The sequence below is a fragment of the Physeter macrocephalus genome, chromosome 20, assembly GCF_002837175.3.
Source record: "Physeter macrocephalus isolate SW-GA chromosome 20, ASM283717v5, whole genome shotgun sequence".
NCBI classification, from domain to species: domain Eukaryota; kingdom Metazoa; phylum Chordata; class Mammalia; order Artiodactyla; family Physeteridae; genus Physeter; species Physeter macrocephalus.
Genome location: NC_041233.1, coordinates 1,152,380 through 1,173,724, shown reverse-complemented (window position 1 = coordinate 1,173,724; position 21,345 = coordinate 1,152,380). Strand labels below are relative to the sequence as shown.

Here is a 21,345-nt window from a genome sequence, read left to right as displayed (position 1 = left end):
GTATGAAGAAGCGAGAAGCTCCTGTGTGACTGCAGTGTACTTGGCACTAGAGGGCATAATGTTATGGCTAATTTCCCACTGAAAAACCATCTCAGAGAATCAATTTTTGGAGCTGTGAGAGAATTGAAAGCAACAAAAAAAAATTTCCCCACCAATCACTTATGTTGTGTTTCCTTAGACCTGGTAGGTCTTATCAGGGATCTAACTGCAGTTATTTCATTCTCTCAAAAGCTCATTAAATAGCCGTAATTTTTTTTCTCACCAAATCTATATTGCTAGTGCTCAGTTGAAGGAAGACAGGACAAAGAAGAAAATGGGAAGAGAGGATGTGTCAGGATTAAAAAGAAGGAATAGGCTGAGTGGGAAAAATAAAAGGATCTGGGATTGGGGTACAGCCTAGGCTTTATAATTTAAACCTTTGGGAGTTAGAATTAGACCACGGAATATCAGAGTACCTCCCAGCTGTTTAGTCCCCTGAACTGTCACCCCAGATTGGGCAGAACCCTAAGGGGTTAATGAAGTATTTTATTGCCCATCTACTATGTGCCAGGCGTACGGAGAAGGCTAAGATGTGGTCCCATCCTGGGAGTTCACCGTCATGACCCCCGCCATCACCAGGCACTATGCCTGGATTCCAATCACCGCAAAGCCTGTTGGAGGAGCTGGCTGGGATATCGGATGCTGTGGGTATCTGGCTGCTTTGCACTCTCCACCACCAGGTCGGCTTCCCTCCCGCACAGCATTGTTTTCTGACGAGGCTGGATGATTCCAGAAATAGATTCTTACAGGGAAACATCCATCATTGTGCTGGAGAACGCCTGCCCGCCCCTGGCCTTGGGGACACAGACTACTGCTGCCTCTCACCTGGCGGTGCCTCTGCCCTGAGAACAGGAGTCAGAATGGGCGCAGGCCACAGGCCAGCCCTGCCCCTGAGGGCACTCACGTGGCCAGCCCACCTGCCCGCCTTCCTCCCTTTCCTTCTTGCCTCGTTTCTGTCTCTTACATTTCCTCTCTGCCCCACACTGTCCTTGGAAGTCACCCCCTTTTGCACTGTCGCTATGTCACAGTCCTTTGGGGGAGTTCCCACAAGCTGATGTGCCATGTCTGACCTCAGCTCAGAGAGAAGCCGAGAAGACCTGGTGTGATGGCACGCCGGTGAGGTGGGCAGCACGGTGGGTCCCAGGGCTCCGGGTCCACCTGCGTCCTTGTCACCCACAGCCAGAGCCACTGCCCCTAGCAGGCCATGGGCTGCACCTTCTGGAAGGGGCACAGACGGCAAAGGCAGCTGGAGGTTAGGGGGCCCCTCATTAAGGGTGGCCCTTTCACTGGGTGCAGGAGCCCTGAGCCTTCTGATTGACCTGCCCCTGCTTGTCAGTTTCTTCATGGCTTATCCTGATGGAACGGAGCAGGACCCTAAGGGGTCTTCATAGAACAGAAACGCCCCCCTCTGTGTCCTCTGCCTGCCTCTTGTCTGTAGAAAAACTTTAGCCAAAGAATAAATTTATTCAGAGAAGTGAGAAAATGCAGAAGCAAAGAAAAGCAGTCAAACAAAAATAATAATAATTTAGTCATTAAACAAAGTCAAGGATTTTAGTTCCTCCTCAAGGGTTATAGATAATATTCTGAGCCATCTCCTGTGAGCTACCTTGTAGATATTGAAACTCCCACCAGGTGGAAGAAGTTAACTACATGATGACCAGACTGTAGCCATGAGATAAGCTGCCACAATTCCCAGAACTGGCCTCAAAGAAAGGGGAACAAACCGCCCCTGGAACTGGAAGGCTCACTGTACTGAAAACAATCAAGCTGACACTGATCAGACCACTGCATGACCAATTTCAAGATGACGGTCAGAGCTGCCTGTGCTGTTGTTGCATGTAGCCCCCTCCTTCTGCCTATTCACCCCTGAAACTCCCCTTTAAAAGCTCTTGCCCTCTGATTGGCAGGGAGAATTGGCCTTTGGACGTGAGTCCACCTTCTCCCCAGGTAGCCAGCCTCCAGAATAAAGCAAACTTTCCTTTCTACCAACGCTTGCATCTTAAATATTAGCTTTTGAGTGATGAGCAGCCAGACCTGAGTTCAGTAGCACTGATGCTGAACGGTTTCTGGGGGAGGTGATTGAGTGAAAGACTGAAATGTGCAAAGGTGATGTTGGTGGTTCTCAGAGCTTTCCGTAGAATCAGGATTGCCTTTCCTGTGACAATCATTGGGGTTTCCTAAACCTTATCACCACGTGGAGAGTTCTGGTCACTGGAGATGGACTCGGGAGTAGAAGTCTCTCTACATCATGGGCCAAGGGTGGCCGTAACACCCCTAGATCCTTGTTCACCCCACCTTTCCTAGTTTCCTTCATGGGGCCTGTATTAAGTTCCTGTAACAAATTACCACAGACTGGGTGGCTTAAAACAACAGGAATTATTTTTTTCCACAGTTCTGGGGGCTAGAACTCCAAAATCAAGGCAGGGTTGTCATCACTTGAGGCCTCTCTCCTTGGCTTGCAGATGCCATCTTGTCCTTGTGTCTGCACGTCCTCTTCCCTCTCTTCATGTCTGTGCCCACATTCCTCCTTATAGGACACCAGTCATGTTGGATTAAGGCCCACCCTAAAGATTTTGTTGTAATTACTCCTGTCTCCAAATACAGTCACATTCTGAGGTCCTGGGGGTTAGGACTTCAACATATGAATTTGGGTTGGTGGTGACACAATTCAGCCCACAATAGGGCAACAATTTAACCCACTATAGTAACTAAGAGGCCACTAGTAAAATTCATTTTAATAGTCCATGCATCTCTTAGGTTAATATTGTGTCTTATGTTATATGAAGAACTTTCACATACATTAGCTCATTTTATCTTAAAAGGTAGCTAGGATAGGAATTATTACTCTACTTTCATAAATGATAACAGTGAGGCCTCAAGACTGAGTGACTTGCCTAAGTTTATAAACTTAGTTTATAAATTAGTAAAAGTGGCAGAGAAAAGACTTTAACTTGTAACTCTTGACTCTATTCTTTTATTTTCAATTTTGGTGTACCCTTATATTTTATATACATTTCTTGTAAACAGCATAAGACTGAATAGTTTTCCCAGCCTGACAATTTTGTCTTTTAATTGAGACACTTTGTCCATTTATATTCAATGTGATTACTGGCATATTTGGGTTTAAATCTATCATTTCATTTTGTACTATTAGTCCAGCCTGTTCAGAGTCTAAACTTAATCAATACTTTTACTTTCCTTGGACAACACAAGACCCCTGAGGACTGCTAATTCATCCATTTATTTTCCTCCTGACTCATCACATATTTTCATTCTATCTTTATAAACCCCTACATATTATTATTTATCATACATCAGTCATGGTTTTAACCTCCTCAAAATACTGTAATTGTCTTATAGAGCTTAGATTTTCTTGTATATTAATAATTTTTTCTGCTCATTTCTTCTTCCCTGTGGGTCCCTTCCAAGGGTGATTATTCCCTAATGCCTGAAGCACAGTCTTTAGAATTTCCTTTTGTGATGGTGTGTTGGTTGCAAAATCTTTCCGTTTTTGTTTGCTTATGTGCTCATTTCTCCCTCATTCTTGAAAGACATTTTTTTCTCATAAAGAATTCCTGGATAACAGTTATTTCTTTTGGCATATTGAAGATGGCATTTCTCTGCCCTCTAAGTGCTATTGTTGCTGTTGAAAAGTCAGCAGTCAGTCTAGTCCTCCTTTGAGGAAATCTGCATTTCCATTTCCCCACATTTCAGCTTAAAAAATTTTTTTTCTCTTTGTCTTTGATATTCTGCAGTTTCTCTATGTCATACCTAATGGTAGGTTTCTTTTTACTTATCTCGTTTGGGATTTACAAGCTTTTGAATATGTGGATTGCTGTCTTTCAACAGGTTTGGGAAATTATCAGCCCTTGTTTCTTCAAACATTGCCTTCAATCCTATTTTTTCTCTCCTCTCATTCTGAGGAATTGACAAATTGGGCTTCACCAAGTTTAAAATAGTTGCTCATCAAAGAACACCACTAATAAAATGAATAATCAGGCCACATACTGAGAGAAAATATTTGCAAAACATGTATCTGACAAAGGGTTGGTATCCAGCCTATATAAAAATAACCTATAAAATTCAATAACAGACAAAAATGCAATAAAATGGGCAAAATATTTTGAACAGACACTTCACAAAAGAATATATAAATGGCTAATAAAATAAGCATACAATCATACTCAATGTAATCAATGGCTGTTGTCAAGAACAAACAAACAAAAAAACAGAACAAGATAACAAGTATTGGCAAGAGTATGGAGAAACTGGAACGCTTGTGCATTGCTGGTGAGAATGTAAAATGGTATAGCCGCTATGGAAAAATGTTATAGCAATTCCTAAAAAATAGAATTACCATATGATGTGGCAATTCTACTTCTGAGTATATACCCCAAAGAAATAAAAGCAGGGACTCAAAGAGGTATTTGCACACCCATGTTCATAGCAGGATTATCCCAATAGGCAAAAGGTGGAAGCAGCCCAAGTGTCCATTAATGGAGGAATAGATAAAATGTGGTGTATATGTAGAATGGAATATTATTCACTCTTAAAAAGGAAGGAGATTCTGACCCATGCTACAACATGGATGCATCTGAAGACATTATATTAAGTGAAATAAGCCAGTCACAAAAGGACAAATACTGTATGATTCCACATATATGAGGTACTCAGAGGAGTCAGATTCCTAGTGAAAAAGTAGAAGGGTGATTGTCAGGGGCTGGTGGGGAGGCGGGAATGGGGAGTTAGCTTTTAATGGGAACTGAATTTCAGTTTGGGGAGATGAAAAGTTTCTGTGGATGGATGGTGGTGATGGTTGCACAACAATGTAAATACACATAATGCAATAGAACTTACAGATGTTTAAAATGCTAAATTTAATGTTATGTATTTTTTTTACCACAATCGAAAAAAACAATAAGCACATAAAAAAGTGCTCAAAGTTTTTAGTCATCAGATAGATGCAAAATAAAAGAACAATCTTATACTATTATATACCGACTATTATGGCTAAAATTAAAAAGATTGACACCAAATATTGGCAAGTATGTGGAGCAACTGGAACTTTCATACTCTGAGTGGGAATGTAAAATGGTACAACCACTTTGGAAAACATTTGGCAGTTTCCTATAAAACTAAACATAGGGCTTCCCTGGTGGCACAGTGGTTGAGAGTCCACCTGCTGATGCAGGGGACGCGGGTTCGTGCCCCGGTCCGGGAGGATCCCACATGCCGCGGAGCGGCTGGGCCCGTGAGCCATGGCCGCTGAGCCTGCGCGTCAGGAGCCTGTGCTCCGCAACGGAAGAGGCCACAACAGTGAGAGGCCCGCGTACCGCAAAAAAAAAAAAAAAAAAAAAAAAACTAAACATACACTTGCTCTAATACCTGATAATTTTTTTTTTGGCAGTACACGGGCCTCTCACTGTTGTGGCCTCTTCTGTTGTGGAGCACAGGCTCCTGACGCGCAGGCTCAGCGGCCATGGCTCACGGGCCCAGCCACTCCGCGGCATGTGGGATCTTCCCGGACCGGGGTACGGACCCGTGTCCCCTGCATCGGCAGGCGGACTCTCAACCCACTGTGCCACCAGGGAAGCCCTAATACCTGATAATTTTATTCCTAGGAATTTACCCACTAAGATTAAAGACATAGTCACAAAAGGACTTATACAAGAATTGTGATAGCAGCTTTACTGATAATAGTAAAAACTGGAAACAGATCAGGTGTCCATCAATAGAAAAATGGATAAACAAACCGTGTGCAGCTGTATAATGGAATACAATTTAGCAATAAAGAGGAACGACTGCAAATGCACATACAACATACTGGATCTCAAGAATACCCTGAGTGAAAGAAAACTGACACATGTATACAGTAAGATTCCATTTATATGATATTCTAGAACAGGCAAAACTAGTCTATGGTATAGAAAAAAATCAGAACAATGGTTGTCTCTGGGAGTGGGATGGATATTGAGAAGTGGCATGAGGGAACTCTTTGGAATTATGGAAGTGTTCTGTATCTTGATAAAGGATTGGGTTACAAAGGTCAGATTCAGTGACTGTACAATTAAGATTTGTGCATTTCGTGTACATTTTAATCAAAAGAAAAAATTGCAGGCAAAAAATGTCAGAACTTCTGATACCCTCTACATTAAAAAAGGTTTTTTTTAATTTTTTTTTTTTTTGGTATGCGGGCCTCCCTCTGTTGTGGCCTCTCCCGTTGCGGAGCACGGGCTCCGGACGCGCAGGCTCATTGGCCATGGCTCACGGGCCCAGCCACTCCGCGGCACGTGGGATCCTCCCAGACCGGGCCGCAAACCCGGTTCCCCTGCATCGGCAGGCGGACGCGCAACCACTGCGCCACCAGGGAAGCCCTTAATTTTTAAATTAAAAAAAAAATTTTTTTGTATTTTTCATTTTAGGAGGTTTATCTGAATTGCATTGTGGGTAATTTCCTCCAGTTGATCTTCCAATTTACTAATTCTCCCTTTAACTTACTTAATCTATTGTTAAACCCTTCTGCTCAGTTTTAAATTTCTGGTATTGAATTTTTAAATTTTAGAAAATTTTAGAAATTATTTTATTTTCAAATTAACTAGATCATATTTTCATAGTTTTCTGCTTCCTGTGGATATTCGTTAGCTTGTCTCTTGCTTCTTTAATAGAACAAGCATAGTTTTTTAATAATATGAATCTCATAATCCTAGTGGCTGAAGTCTTGGAGTTTCTTTCTATTACCTATTGTTCTGGTTCATACTCACACTACCTTTTTCCATGTGTACTTGACAGTGTCGCGTTCACTGTCTTTGAAGAATTATTTCTGGGACACTTGGAAACCCAGAATAAAGGTGACTCTCTCAGGAAAGGACTTGTATTTGCTTCTGCCAGGGATCTCCTAGGATACCACTAATCTGAGATGATGGTAAACTAAATCTACAGCCTGAGGTCTCTTGGTCCCCGCACATGAGGTGGGCTGCAAATGCATGTGAGAACTCAGCCTGAGTTTACAATTTCCCAGGAATCTGCACCCCACGCCACTACCATGCACTTGGTACCAGGGCCACTCGCCTGTCTGATCCTCGAGTGTTGGTGTGGGGCAGGGCTTACCCCTGGCTCACTCCTTCATGCTTTCCCGTGGTGTAACCCTCAGTGTCCCAGCTTCACGAGGGAGGCATCAAGCTTTGCAAAGCTGTTAAACCCCAAGTGCAAGGTAAGTGAGATAAACAAACACTCTCAGGGCAAGAGCTGTTTCTAGAATCACTGTCCTGCTGGTTCCCCTCAGATTTTGGCCTGGTAATTCTTTACTATCTTCTCAACTCTTCAGTGCTTGTAAAATGTTCAAAATACTTGATCTGGCTTTTTAGTTGTTTTCCACAGGAATGTTGTTCCAAGAACTCAGCCTGTCATATTCCCTAAAAATAGAACTCAACATCTTTCACGGTGCAGGCCTGGCTTTAGCCAACCTTGAAACACAGCTCAAATCTCACACATGGGCTTAAGGAATTTTGCCCCAAATTCTGTTGCCTTATTTTAAAGCTGTTATATTTTCCCTGGGCCTAAAAATACACTGGGTCTGAAAATTCCCCAGGATAACAGGGCACCAGCTGGGAGACAGAGCTGCCTGGAGCCCTTCAGCCCAATGTTAATGGGCCCTGTGTCAGCAGGGACCCATTGGACCAGGGAAAAAATGAAGGGCAAAAGAACAAAGCAACTCGGTCAAAGTGATAAATCACCAAGATGGTTTCTGTATGGGGGGGGATGATAGGTGATGTTTTCTGCCTTTTTTATACTTCATTATTCTTTTCAACTTTATTATTTTCAAGATATAAGTGTTATGTTAATATTAAAAATACTTAAGTGAAAAATGAAAAAAATAAATAAACAGAGAAGAAAAGGCCCCTCTAGGCCCTCAGCCCTGAATGGTATTTCCAGCAGCAGAGCTGAGTTCGGGCAGATCCATTTGCAGCCGCGCGGGGGGTGGGAGGTGCGGACATGGAGACAGGGGTCGGAGAACGGCTGTGTCAAGCAAGATCCCGAGGTGGCCCCCGCTGAAAGGACTAAACTGCTCCTTTCATTTCTCCCGTCTGAGCCCCACAGGCATCCTGAGTGAGCTTGGCAGATGGCACTGGGCAGAGCATCTCTGGTTTCCCGCCCTGGCTCAGCGGAGGACGTTGGTTTCCATCGCTAACAGGAGGGGGAAGCCCTGCTCTAGGGGGTGCCCGTTCCTCTGACAGTCTGTGACCCCCCCCCTCCCGCTCAGGACCCCTGGGAGAGGAAGGGGAGGCTGTTGGGAAGCCCCTCAGGATGCAGGACAAGGGGATGAGCAAAGAGAAGTGGAGACTCCAGGGCTATAAAGAGTTTCTCCACATGCAGGTTCCCTAGGGAGCTCTGAGGAGGCTCTGTTTACACTTTGCACTTCCTAAGCCAGAGTGCCCAGTTCCGCCTCCCCTCCCCCTCCCGCCGGCCCATTCATCAGCGCGCATTTACCCAGCGTCTCTTCTATTGTAGTCACAAGGGGCACTACGCGGAATAACTAGACCGCACCGGAACTTCTCCAGCAAATGCTTACAAAGGAAGCCTACTGTGCTAACCCTCTGTCTTTGGAAGGGTCTCTGGAAGCTAGGTTTTCCTCTGAGTTTCGTCTGCGGCCTCTGGTGCCGGTGCAGGGCAGGCCGGTGGAGAACCAGGCTCCTGGAGGCCAGCGCGCTGGGCTCACCAGGGACGCCCAGAGCCTCCCCTGGGAGACGCTGTGTAGCCATTTCCTCCTACGCTGCCCCGGCGGTAGAAGCCAGGAATCTGAAAGCTGGGGATCTCAGCACCTCTGAAATGACAGGGCGCCTCTCACTGACATGAGAGCGAGCGCAGTGGTCCGGCCTGGACAGGGTGGAGCCCTCACAAACAGCCCTTGCTCAAGTCTCTGCGCCCCTGGGCACTTCCCTTGCTGCACCCCAGTCCCAGCCCTGCACTGGGTGGTCCTATTTTTCCCAAAGGGTAATCCTGGCAATTTGAAGCAAACAGAGTGGTTTCTAGCCGCACGAGAACACAGGGTTGTGGTTCATAGCCAGGGAGGTGTCCTTTTTCTCCAGCGTCTTCCTGGTTATCCAAGGACGCAGGTGTGGCGCCGACCTTCCCTCAGCTGGAGAAGCTAAGACATCCAACATCTAGCCTTGATTATTCTTTTTTAAAAAAAATTATTTATTTACTTGGTTGCGTCGGGTCTTAGTTGCGGCTCGCGGGCTCCTTAGTCATGGCATGTGAACTCAGTTGCGGCATGCATGTGGGATCTAGTTCCCTGACCAGGGATAGAACCTGGGCCCCCTGTGTTGGGAGTGTGTAGGCTTTTTTTGTTTGTTTGTTTGTTTTTTTGACTGCGTTGGGTCTTCACTGCTGCGCACGGGCTTTCTCTAGTTGCGGCGAGCGGGGGCTGCTCTTCGTTGCGGTGCGCCGGCTTCTCGTTGTGGTGGCTTCTCTTGTTGCGGAGCACGGGCTCTAGGGCGCGGGCTTCAGTAGTTGTGGCTCGCGGGCTCCAGAGCACTGGCTCAGTAGTTGTGGCGCACGGGCTTAGTTGCTCCACAGCATGTGGGATCTTCTTGGACCAGGGATCGAGCCCGTGTCTCCTGCACTGGCAGGTGGCTTCTTACGCACTGCACCACCAGGGAAGTCCCTAGTCTTGATTATCCTTTAGCACATTTTCCAAAAGCACCCAGAACTCTATCACTCCACTCTTACCCTGCTCGTTGGCACACCTGCAGCTATAAGTTTGCTGATTTACTCAACAAACTTTTACTGGGCACCTACTATGTGCAGGCACCGTGCTGGGAGACAAGGAGGCCAGCCGAAGAGTCCAGGTCTCAGCCTCAGGGAGCCCTCAGTGCAGAGTGGGAAACAGAATTCATCAAACAACAATGCAAGCCTGTCCATTTAGCATGGGCTGCGAGAGAGGCGTGGGATGTGACAGTACAGAAGAAGCCAAGGGGGGTGGGCTCCTGAGCCAGGGTGGTCGAGGTACTTTGAAGGTGAGTAGGCAGCAGCAGGTGAAGTGGGGAGGCTGGAGGTTTATGGCCTGCGGAAAGGTGGGTGTGGCGGGGTGGGGGTGGGGGAGGGTGGTGAGCAGAGAGTTTGCAGGGCGAGGCAGACCCAGCCTGAAGACCCTCCACCGCCGAGTGTATATTTTTTCTTTATTCTAAGAGCGGCGGAAAGCCATGGAACTGTTCTAAGCAGAGAGACAGAGAGTGAAGCTGCCTTGCTGGGGCAGGAGGGGGTTCCAGGACGCCTCTCGGGTCTCTGACTCACCTGCAGATGCTCACTGAAATGGGCACCGGAGCTTGGGAGCTGCGGCTGGTGTGGCAACCAGGCAGACTGGTGGTCCCAGGCAGGAGTGGGGCAGGGCAGTCCTGGCCCTGAGGGGGTGCAGCCTGGGCTCTGAGGCGGGAGTGTGACATGGGCTGCAGCTTCTCACTTCCTCTCATTCCATTCCCACCTTGGACCTGGTTGGGTACTGGAATGTTCTCTATAGAAAATCCAGAAAGACCACAGGAGAATGAAGGTTTGTGCTATTTCCCTCCCATCTGAGGGGAAGGGCTGGGGAGGGGGAGGGGAGGAGGGGGAGGGGAGGAGGAGAAAAACGAAGCTCCTTCGAGAATTCCTCCTTCCACAGAATTGTCAGGGACATCTGATGCTCGAGGCATCAAAGACGGGCCTTCCTCGGTTGGAAAGGCACTGATACATCCCCTTGGGAAAAGCATTTCCTCCCTACCCCTTCCCATCCCCTCCCTGTACACCTCTGCACTCAGACTCCTGGGGAGGGGAGGAGGGCGAGGGATGGGGAGGGGAGGAGGGCGAGGGATGGGGAGGGGGAGGGGAGGAGCCGCAGCTGTCTGCCGGCCTTCCGGTCACACGGGGAGCCGCGTGCCAGCCCCCACCGCCTACCTCTATTTTTACATCAGCGCGGCTGTCAGCTGGCTGCTTGAATCGGCCTCCCAGTGGCGGAGAGACTCGGACGGCGGGCGAGGGCGGGGGAAGCGTGTCGTCTCAGCAGGAATTATGAAGCGAACCGTCTCTCTTGCGAGGAGATCTTCGCTTTTCCCCTGGGCTGCCGTGCCCGGGGCGTGACAGCTGCCAGGCTGTCAGGGCTCTGGGGACGAGCCGGGAGCCACCGGGACAACAGCCTGGCTTCGGCAGCGAGCGCAAGGCGTGGGTGGCTACGGGGCGGCTGGAAGCTGTGCCAATAGGCACTGAAACGCGCCACCCCGCGGCGCGATGGTCCCGGCGACGCGCGACTGGGCGGGTAGCAGAGGCTCAGAGCCCTGGGCCGGAGCCTGGGCGGGGCAGTCAGATGCCGGAGGAGCCGCCCGCTTCCCGCCGGTGCCGCGTCCTGCAGACCCTCGGCGTCCCTGGGCCTAATTCCCGCCTGTGCGAGCGGGTAGCGAGCCCAGCCCTGCGGGGCTGGAGGAGCTCAGACGCTCGGTACTGGTGTCCGCAGTGCCGAGAGCGGGGCTGGTTCGTCCTCTCGCTGTGTCTTGAGCAGAGCTCGGCATACACCCCCTCCCTTGGTCTGTGAAGGGTGCCGGAACCTCCCTGAGGTCACCGGCAGGGGTCAAGGGCCAGAGGTGCTCTGCCACGTGCCTTTGGGGCCCTCTGGGTCTCAGCCCGCAGGTAGAACAAGATCATCCCCAAGAGAACCTTGCTGCTCTGAGCTGCTGCTGTACGTTCAACCACTTGGTTGTTTGGCGCATGGAATCAGAGGCTGATGTTGGGTCCCCGCTCCTGAATTCACCTTGTTTGCATCGCAGGGTGAATGTTAACTGTATCCGTCCTGGGGATTTAGATTCGCAGAGGAGGGAGTCAGGGTTGACCCTTGCTGGGAGGAAGGGGATGGGCTGGGAGCAGCGTGCTCTGAGGGGTGGGTGCTGCCCTCCCCTCCCCCACCGCGGACCCCCCAGCTCCCGGGCCTGGTGGAGGAGAGCCATGAGTCTCTCCGGTCTGTCCTCTGACATTCTGAGCGAGAGCCTGGTGGCCCAGGGCCCGGACCTGCCTGTGCTCGCAGGCTGGGGCGGGCAGGCTGAGCCTGACCCCATGCGGCTCAGAGCCCCACGGAGCAGGCATCCCACCGCTGGCACAGCCTCTCCTTTTGGGGACTCCGGAGCAGGCAGCTGTCTTCCCCTTCACTCACTCCATCTGACCCTAGAAGGAAGCAGAGGGACAGCGACAAGTGGCCAGTGTGGTTTTTCCCCTTTCTCCCTGGGTGAGTAAGCTCAGCTTTACACTCAAACTTCAAAGTCGAGAGCGGCGTGGTGGGCCCCGAGGGGGAGACAAGGGCGTCCAGACCCCGTGAGGGACGCACACGGGGCGGCCCAGGCTGACGCACAGGCGTCCTCTCCGCCCTGCCCCGCACCCCCCCTTCCCCACGTCTCTGAGCACCAGGCGCCCAGCGCCCCTCACACTGTGTGTCCCGTCTTCCTGGCGGGTATCTGGAATGCTTGGCCTGTCTGTGGACTTGGGCATTGGGCAAGGCGTGGCCCCAGGGGAAAGGCAGCCGGGCCTTGAGCTGCTGGGACCCTCTCCCAGGGCTTCAGGTGTCAGGCCCGGGTCTCGTTAATCTCAGGTGCTCCTTGAGGGCGATGGCCAAGCTCCCCAATAAAGTGGCCACCAAAGCCGCGTCGTTCCTCCCACGGGGGCTAGCTTGGTGGGGCCGCTGGTCCAGCAGCGAGTCTCTGCCTGTCGTGACCTGGGATCAGGGGTCTCCCCCCCGTGCGCGGTGGTAAGGAGCAGCTGGCCCCAGAGGAAGCTAGAAGTTTTCCCATTTTGCAGATTGGAAAGATAAGGCTGAGAGGTGATTATAAAGTCCCAGGCTGCTGTTGCGTCCGGAAGCTGGTTATTTTTCCCCGCGTCCCGGGATGCCCGGGGCAGTGACATGGGGGGGATGGTGGGCGAGCCCTTGGCAGCCCTGGAAACATGGAGTCAGGCTCCTTCCTGGGGAAAGACCAAGGGGGCACGACCCTCCCCCATCCCCTCGGTCAGAATATGCCTTGAGGACAAAGCCCGCCATCTCCCTTCGCAGGTGTTTTATTTTTCTCTCTTCTAAGTGGCCTCCCCTCGCGCTATGCACCTGGTTTGCCATCTCACGGGTTCATTATCGTCCAGACTGAGCTCCCAGCGCTGGGTCTGGACTGCAGCCTGGGGACAGAAAGAAGGGAGTGTGGGGGGAGAGCAGCCTTCCTGGGCTGGGCTCACGGTGACAGCTGGGCCACATGCCTGCCATTCCCCCCAGCACGCTCATTCTCTGGATATAGGGGCTGCTGGCACAGCCAGGGCCCTGGCTCCAGGGCTGGACACACTGCTGCTTTAGGGCAAGGCCAGCAGGCCGGGCTGGGACGTCAGCTTTCCCCCTGTCCTTGCATGGTCAGGGCCCACAGCCTGCATTCTGATTTGTGTGTATTATTAGGTCCCAGGACTCCTGCGGCCCTGGGTGAGCCTCAGAGGGTGGGCCCCAAGCCAGTCCGTGAAGGGAACTTGCTCCTGAACTTGAACTATGTTTGGGGGTCCTCTGGCCTGCTTGAGATGACAGGCCCGCCAGCTCCTGCTGGCAAAATGGAAAGGTGCCTCAGTGCCTTTCCTTGCTGTTCTTCCAGCTGCCCTTGAGCCCACCATGCTTGGCAGCCCCCTCCTGCACCTTCCCTCACCCCCGACCCCTGGGGCTCCTTTCTGCTCTATAACCTATTTCATGGCTGACGGAGCTTCGCTGCTTTCTCTCCCTGGTGACATGGGGGAGTGTTTACTAGGGCGGTTAACGCCACGATTCTACAAGGAGGGTTAATTTTGGGAATTGGGTCCACACTGCCCTGGAGGTGAGGGGGGGGGGTCCCTGTCCAGGGCACAGAGCCCCCCGACCTCCAGGCAGGAGGAATGTCCAGACACTATTTGACGATGACTGTGAAAGGGGAGAAGCTGTGCAGCTTTGTCACCGAGGGGACGGGAGTGACAGGCCCCTCGCTCTCTGCCTTCGGCGCCTGCCCTCCGCCTTGGGGCTCAGAGCCAAGGCCAGGCCTAGTGAGCAGATCTGGTTTGATTGGACTAGTATTATTATTAATTAATTTTTTTACAGGTAAAGAACTTCATTAACCTTTGTTTCAAACGTTATTCCCAGGCTTCTTCAGCTTACTGAACTGCAGAGAATGAATTGTTTAAGCAAAGGCTGAAGAGAGATGCAGTGTGCCGGGCGGGGGGGTGGGGGGACTTGGGCTTAAAACTCTCAGAGATCTGATTTTATCACATCCACGAACAAAATGTTTAAAAGCAGCCATAACATAGACTGGCAGCTCCTAGTAATGTCTTCAGTTTTTATCTTCTTCAGACGTTGACTCAGTTCCGTTTGCCTGGCTCTTAGAAGCCTCATCAGAATTCTCCGCGGGCTCTGGACCCTCACCATCACTCCTGACCCTGGTCTGAGTGCACAGGTGAGGGCCTGATGCCGGGAGGCCGGGCCTGAGGCAGGAGCTGCAGGAGAAGCCAGGCCAAGTGGAGAGCGCCACACCCTGACTCCTTGCCTGACCCCTCGGCCCGACCCCCTTCCCAGTGGGCGTCTCAGGGTAAGGGCTGCAGCCTTTCTTCACAGGGAGCTCCTCCCAGGCGGGCAGCCTGGCAGGCCGATCTCACCTGTGCTCTCACAGCCCTGGGTGCCCCACCTCCTGGGGGCAGAGGTCCTACCTCACCATGGGTAACCTCCTCTGCAGAGGTGGGCACAGCCCCCAGGGCATCTGAGCTCTCCCCACTCGCTCCCTGGGGACAGTCCCTCATGACTCAGTGCCTCCGGGGCCTTATCTTCTGCCTCTGTAAACAAGGGGCTCTCTCTGCCCCAGCCCCGACGTCCTGCCTGCCCTTCCATTCCAAGATCAGGACACGGTGGGCTCCTGAAGGCCCTCTTGGCTGTGGCAGTGCTGGTGGACCTTGCACCCTCGGGGAGGAGCTCTGGCCCCCCAGCTTGCAGCGCCCAGGCCGTGGACCTTCTTGTGTCCTCTGCCCTCTGCCTGCCGGCTGGGGCCACCATGGTCACCACTGTGTCAGAGGGAAGAGTTGATATTTCTGCTGCCCTGAGAACGGTGTCCTGAATGGGGTAAGTGCAATATATGTGTTTGTTGAATGCATTAAGGATATATTATTTAAAACCTCAATTGGAGATTTTTTCAGAAATAAACTTTTATTTTGGAAAATGTTTAGATTTGCAGAAAAGTTGCCATGGGAGAATGTAGGCCCCCATACATCACACCCCCAGTTGCCCCACTGTTGGACCTTCTGTTAACCGGCAGAGCTGTTACTCTCGGGAACCAGGCTTGGAGCGATGCTGTTAGCTACACTCCGGGCTTTCTTTGGGTTTCTCCTGTTCTCCCGTTGCTGCCCTCTTGCTGCTCCAGGACCCCGGGGACACCACGTTGCAGGATAACCACGTTGCACTAGGTTATCATGTTCGCCTCCTCCGGTCTGTGAGAGTTTCTCAGTCTTATCTTGTTTTTCGTGACTTTGACGGTTTTGAGGCGTTCCGGTCCGGTATTTGGTAGAAGGTCCCTCGATTTGGGTTTCCCTGGTGTTTTTCTCATGATCAGACTGGGATTCTGGGCTTTTGGAAAGAATACTAAGAGGCAAAGTGCCCGTCTCCTCATATCACATGAGGGGCCCCGCATGACACCCCTGCTGATGTGAGGGCACGTGGCTGAGGGGGTGTCTGCCAGGTTTCTCCAATCTGAGTGACTATTTCACTTTCCCTACAATATTCTTTGGAGCCCAGGCTTAGCGCTTAAAGGAGGGGGATTAAGCCCCACCCCCTGGAGTAGGGAGTATCTCATGTATTGTGTGGAATCCTTTGTAAGGAGGAGCTGCCACTTCTCACCCAGTTATTTACTTATTCAATCCTAATTTTCATCAGTACGGGTTTATAAGTATAGTTATTTTATACTTGGGGTTATAACCCAGTGCTATATTATTTATTTTGTTGCTCATATCCTTCTGAATTTGGCACTAGAAGCTCTTACAGGTTGTGTAAGATAGTAGAAAATATATATATGGGTCTCTGCCCCTGGTTCCTGACACAGGGCTCCTGAAACGCTTGTGATTTCCTGGGTGATAGGAGGGTCTTCTGTTCTAATGAGGTGACTCTGCGTGGCTCCTGAGGGAGGGCTGGTCACCAGCAATACCCAGCAGGATGAGAAGCTTGGAATTTTCAGCTCCACCTCCCATTGTTCTGGGAAGGAAAAGGACTGCAAGCAGAGTTAATGATGGATCACGTGAGCCTCCATAAATCCCAGCAGGCTGGGTCTTTATAGCCCAAGAGGAGGGGCCCACAAGGTGCTGCCTTGGCCACAGCATCCTGAGAAACGTGGTCTTCACCCCTGCAGGAGAAGCCCAGCCAGGCCCCTGCCCAACACAATCCTGCCCGTCTGAAGGTGGCCGGCTTTGCCATCCCGGCTGAGCTCTGCCTTCGCCTTTGGGGACGTCGGCAGTGACCGGCCGCCAGCCACACGACCGGTTTGTCGCCAGCCCCCTCCTCTGTGTGGGCACAAAATGTTCGCGCAGCTTGGGCCTGAGGTCTCGCTCTTTAAGTCCGGGGCAGAGGGCACATCTGAGGGACACGTGGGGCTCAGAGATCTCAGAAGCTTCCAAATTAAAGGGAAAGGAATCTTGGCTGGAAGCACCAAGCATCTCAAGAGACGTGACTGTAGTAAAACAGAAGTATCGTAACTCTGCCTTCTGCTTCAGACCTCGCGCAGGAGGCGCCCTGCGGAGGACTCGCCAGGCCTGGGGCCTCATCAGTGCTGCTCACACAGGGAACTGTGTGCTCTCTGGGGAGAGAAGCAGGATTTAAGTCCGAGGCACGTAAGGCAAGGTAACGCATTTATTGGGCACCCACCGTGTACCGAGCACCCTGCTGGCCACTGGGAGAGACAGCAGGGAAGAGGAGACACCTCTCCTGCCCGAAGAGCATCTGTCCTGTCTCCTGAAGAAAAAGTAAGATGCACAGGAAACCACCCTGTTAATAGAGATGCTGGCCGGTGACACCTCTGTGATGCTGCCAGTTACGGCCGGGCTTCCCGCAGACCAAGTCCAAGGCTGCTCTCTCTGCAAGCTCTCAGGGCACCTTCAAAGAGGCACGGCCAGGCGCGGAGGGGAGGGCGCATGCCCCAAAGCACTGCCCTGCCCATGTCAGACAGGCATTCCCTCCAGTAAGAACCTGAGCACGACCCTGTGCCCTGCAGCTTCTGCCTCATATAGGAGCAGGCCAGGCAAACTGGACCTCTTACCAGATCCCTTGGAAGCAGAAAAGGCTACAGTGGTGTGGTACAGAGGATAAGTAGCCCCCAGAGATGCCCATGTGCTAATCCCCAGAGCCTGTGACCCTGGTACCTTACATGTCCAAAGAGATCACAGATGTGACTAAGATAAGGACCTAGAGACGGGAAGTTTATCCTGGATTATGTGGCTGGGCCCAGTGGAATCACAGGAGTCCTTATAGGAGGGAGGCAGGGATTCAGAGTCAGGGAAGGAGAAGTGCTGGGGGCAGTGATGCAGTTGCAGAAGGGGACCAGGAGCCAAGGAATACAGGCAGCCTCCAAGGAAATGCCCTCTCCCCAGGGCCTCCAGAAGGAATGCAGCCCTGCTGACACCCATTTCAGACTTCTGGCCTCCAGAAATGTCAAACAGTAAGTTTGTACTGTTTAAACCACTAGGTTTGGGTTATTTGTTACAGCAGTGGTAGGAAACTAATACAGCTAACCGTCTTATGAAAAATGGCCCTTTCTAGGGCTAACTTCCCTCTTGACCTGGACCACAGGTTGTACAGAAGCGATGGAGACCATGTTGTAAAGGGGGATGATTTCTTTGGGGTCTGTATTAGGTACTTGACATTGACGTTTATGTTGCGTTCCCACCACCTCCACATCAAAAGCACATTTATTATATGCATCCACCTTAGTCGGATGGCAGCAAACTTGCTTTCCGTTCTCTGAAGTTCTTGCTGACTTCTCTTTGGAAGGCTGTAATTATGTGCCTTTGCTATTTAGAGCCTCTTCATTTTCTGGATATCAGGATGACAATACCCCGCAGATAGACCCTCTGCCACCCGAGGATTTATATTCACACGTTGCTTTTCCCTTCTACATGACAAAGTGTCTCAAGGGAAAGGCAGCTTCGCGGAGCCGGGCACACAGAACGGTGGGTGACATTTCTGTGCACATGTGTCTGTGAGGATGTGGGTGCCATGTTCTCAAAACGTCTCCAGAAATAGATGAACTAAAACTTCCATGAGATTGAGGAAGTCTTAAAGCAACAACCCCACTCTAGTCTCTGTGCACTGTAGCTGGTTTAAGGCTGAACCAGAAATATGTCCTTCTGGGGAGGGCCCCCTGCCGGCAGAACCCTCCGTAAATGGAGGTCCCCGGTCATGTCACAGATGCTCGCGCCACATGGAAACCAGCAGAGCTCGCGTCCCATGCCCTGCCATTCACGACGGCGCTCAGAAAGCAGCACCTGCACGTCATAGAGCATCTTAAACCTATTCTCATTTTACAATTGAGAGCTGCTGCTTTGTCTCTGAGACTTGAAATATGGCAAGTCTGGGCTGTCTAGGTGCTGGGCTCCTTGCCTAGTGTGGTGGTGAGGCGGGTATTTGTCGATGCATCACTTGCCTCACCCTGGAGCCTATAACTCAACCTGGATTAGCTTGCGTCGTGTATACTTCTTGATTGACGGATGCTCAAGTGATTTTCAACAGAAGTGCCAAGACTACTGGATATCCACATGCAAGAGAATGAAGTTGGACCCCTACCTTATACCAACACAAAATTAACCCAAAATCAATCATAAATCTAAATGCAAAAGTCAAAATTATAAAAATATTAGAAGAAACATGGCAATCGATCTTTGTGTCCTTGGAATAGGTGATAGTTTCTTAGATATGATACCAAAGGCACAAGTCACAAAAGAAATAGGTAAATTAGACTTCATCAAAATTAAAAACTTTTTTCCAAGTTCTGTGTCTTCTTTTTTTAAAAACTGAGATATAATTGACATATAACATTATATTCGTTTCAGGTGTACAACATACTGTTTTGAATATATTACAGAATGATCACCACAAAAGTCTAGTTAACATCCATCACCACACACATTTATAATTTTTTTCTTGTAATGAGACCTTCTAAGATCTACTCTCTTAGCAAACATGCAATAGGGTCTTATTAACTATAGTCACCATGCTATACATTACAACCCCAGGACTTACTTATTTTACAGCTGGAAGTTGGTACCTTTTAACCCCCTTCACCCATTTCACGCCCACCCCTCACCCCCCACCTCTGGCAACCACTCATCTGTTCTCTGTGTCTATGACTTTGTTTCTGTTTTTTAGATTCCACATATAAGTGAGATCTTGTCTCTCTCTGTCTGACTTATTTTATTTAGCACAATGCCCTCACAAGTTCATCTATGTTGTTGTAAATGGCAAGATTGTCTTCTTTCTTATGGCTGAATAATATTCCATTTTGTGTATATATCTCACATTTTCTCTATCCATTTATTCATTGATGGACTCAGGTTGGTTTCATGTCTTGCCTACTGTAAATACTGCTGCAATGAACGTGGGGCTTCATATATCTTTTTGAGTTATTGTTTCCATTTCCTTTTGGATAAATACCCAGAATAGGAACAGGAATGGATCGTATGGCAATTCTATTTTTAATTTTTTGAGGAACTTCCATACTGTGTTCCAGAGTGGCTGCACTGATTTACATTCCCACCAAGAGTGCACAAGGGTTCCCTTTTCTCCACATCCTCACCAACACTTGTTATTTCTTGTCTTTTTGATAATAGCCATTCTAACAGGTGTGAGGTGATATCTTATTGTGGTTTTGATTTTCATTGCCCCGATGATTAGTGATGTTGAGCACCTTTTCATGTACCCGTTGGCCTTTTCATGTACCTACTTGTCTTCTTTGGAAAAATGTCTGTTCAGACCCTCTGCCCATTTTTCAAATTGGATTGTTTGTTTTTTAACTATTGAGTTTTATGAGTTCTTTACATATTTTGGATATTAACCCTTCAAAGTCCCAAGTGCAGGAACTTCTGTCCGTATGAAGTTGGGGTGCATAACTCTCCTGTTGTGAATGTGTTGCCAACCTGGAAGCTTTCCAAACCCCATACTGTTGGGATTTGATGGAAGCTTCCTCACATAGGCATGATCAATTATCAGCTCGGTTTCTAGACCTTCTCCCTTCTCTGGAAAATGAGGGTAGTGCTGAAAGTTGCAAGCTTCTAATCACTGTTTGGTTCTTCTGTGGTGAAGAGCCCCCATCCAGGAGCCATGCAGGTTCCCACTGAGTCATCTCAGTAGAACAAAAGATGCTTCTGGGGCTCTTACCACTTAGGAATTTACAGGGGTTTTGGAGCCCAGTGTCAGGGATGAAGTCAAAGAGAAATACTGGAACAAGAGATGATCCTAGCACCATTATCACTTAGGAATTTATAAGGGTTTTAGGAGCTCTGTGCTGGAAACTTGGGACAGAGACCAATATATATATTTCTTGTTGTTTCATATGTATAGAAATGCAACAGATTTTTGTATATTCATTTTACATCCTGGAATTTTACTGAATTCATTTATAGATCTAACAGTTTTATTTTTGGTGGAGTCTTTAGGGCTTTCTATAAATAATGTCATGTCATCTGTATGTAGTGAAAGTTTTACTTCTTTCTGATTTAAATGCTTTTTATTTCTTTTTCTTGTCTGATTACTGTGCTAGGACTTCCAATACTATGTTGAATAAAAGTGGTGAGAGTGGGCATCCTTGTCTTGTTCCTGATCTTAGAGGAACAAGTATGATGTTAGCTGTGGGTATGTCATATATGGCCTTTATTATGTTGAGGTACATTCCTTCTATATCCACTTTGTTGAAAGTTTTTTTAATCATAAATAGATGTTGAATTTTGTCAAGTGCTTTTTCTGCATGTATTGCGATGGTCATATGGTTTTAATCCTTCATTTTGCTAGTGTGGTGTACCACACTGATTGATTTGTGGATGTCGAACCATCCTTGCATCCCTGGAATAAATTCTACTTATTAACAGTTTATGGTCCTTTTAATGTATTGTTGACTTTGGTTTGCTAATATTTTGTTGAGGATTTTTGCATTTATATTCATCAGGGATATTGGCCTGTAGTTTTCTTTTCTTGTAGGACCTTTGTCTGGTTTTGGTAGCAGGGTAATACTGGCCTCACAAAATGAGTTTGGAAGAATTCCCTCCTCTTCTAATTTTTGGAAG

General features: G+C 49.3%; 2 long non-coding RNA genes across 2 annotated transcripts in view; one reads left to right on the top strand and one right to left on the bottom strand.

The window, feature by feature from the left end:
• Positions 1–3,046: 3,046 nt before the first annotated feature.
• On the bottom strand, positions 3,047–11,743 carry LOC112062623 (uncharacterized). The gene is made up of 4 exons (XR_002890826.3): positions 10,969–11,743; positions 10,333–10,549; positions 5,642–10,102; positions 3,047–5,191 (listed from the first exon to the last, which is right to left on the bottom strand). It is a non-coding gene; the product is annotated as an uncharacterized lncRNA (long non-coding RNA).
• Positions 11,744–11,749: 6 nt separating this feature from the next.
• The window catches only part of LOC114484514 (uncharacterized), a 30,529-nt gene continuing 20,933 nt past the window's right edge, over positions 11,750–21,345 (top strand). The window contains exon 1 of the long non-coding RNA XR_008616115.1: positions 11,750–12,283. This is a non-coding gene — a long non-coding RNA (uncharacterized lncRNA). The remainder of the gene's footprint in view (positions 12,284–21,345) is intronic.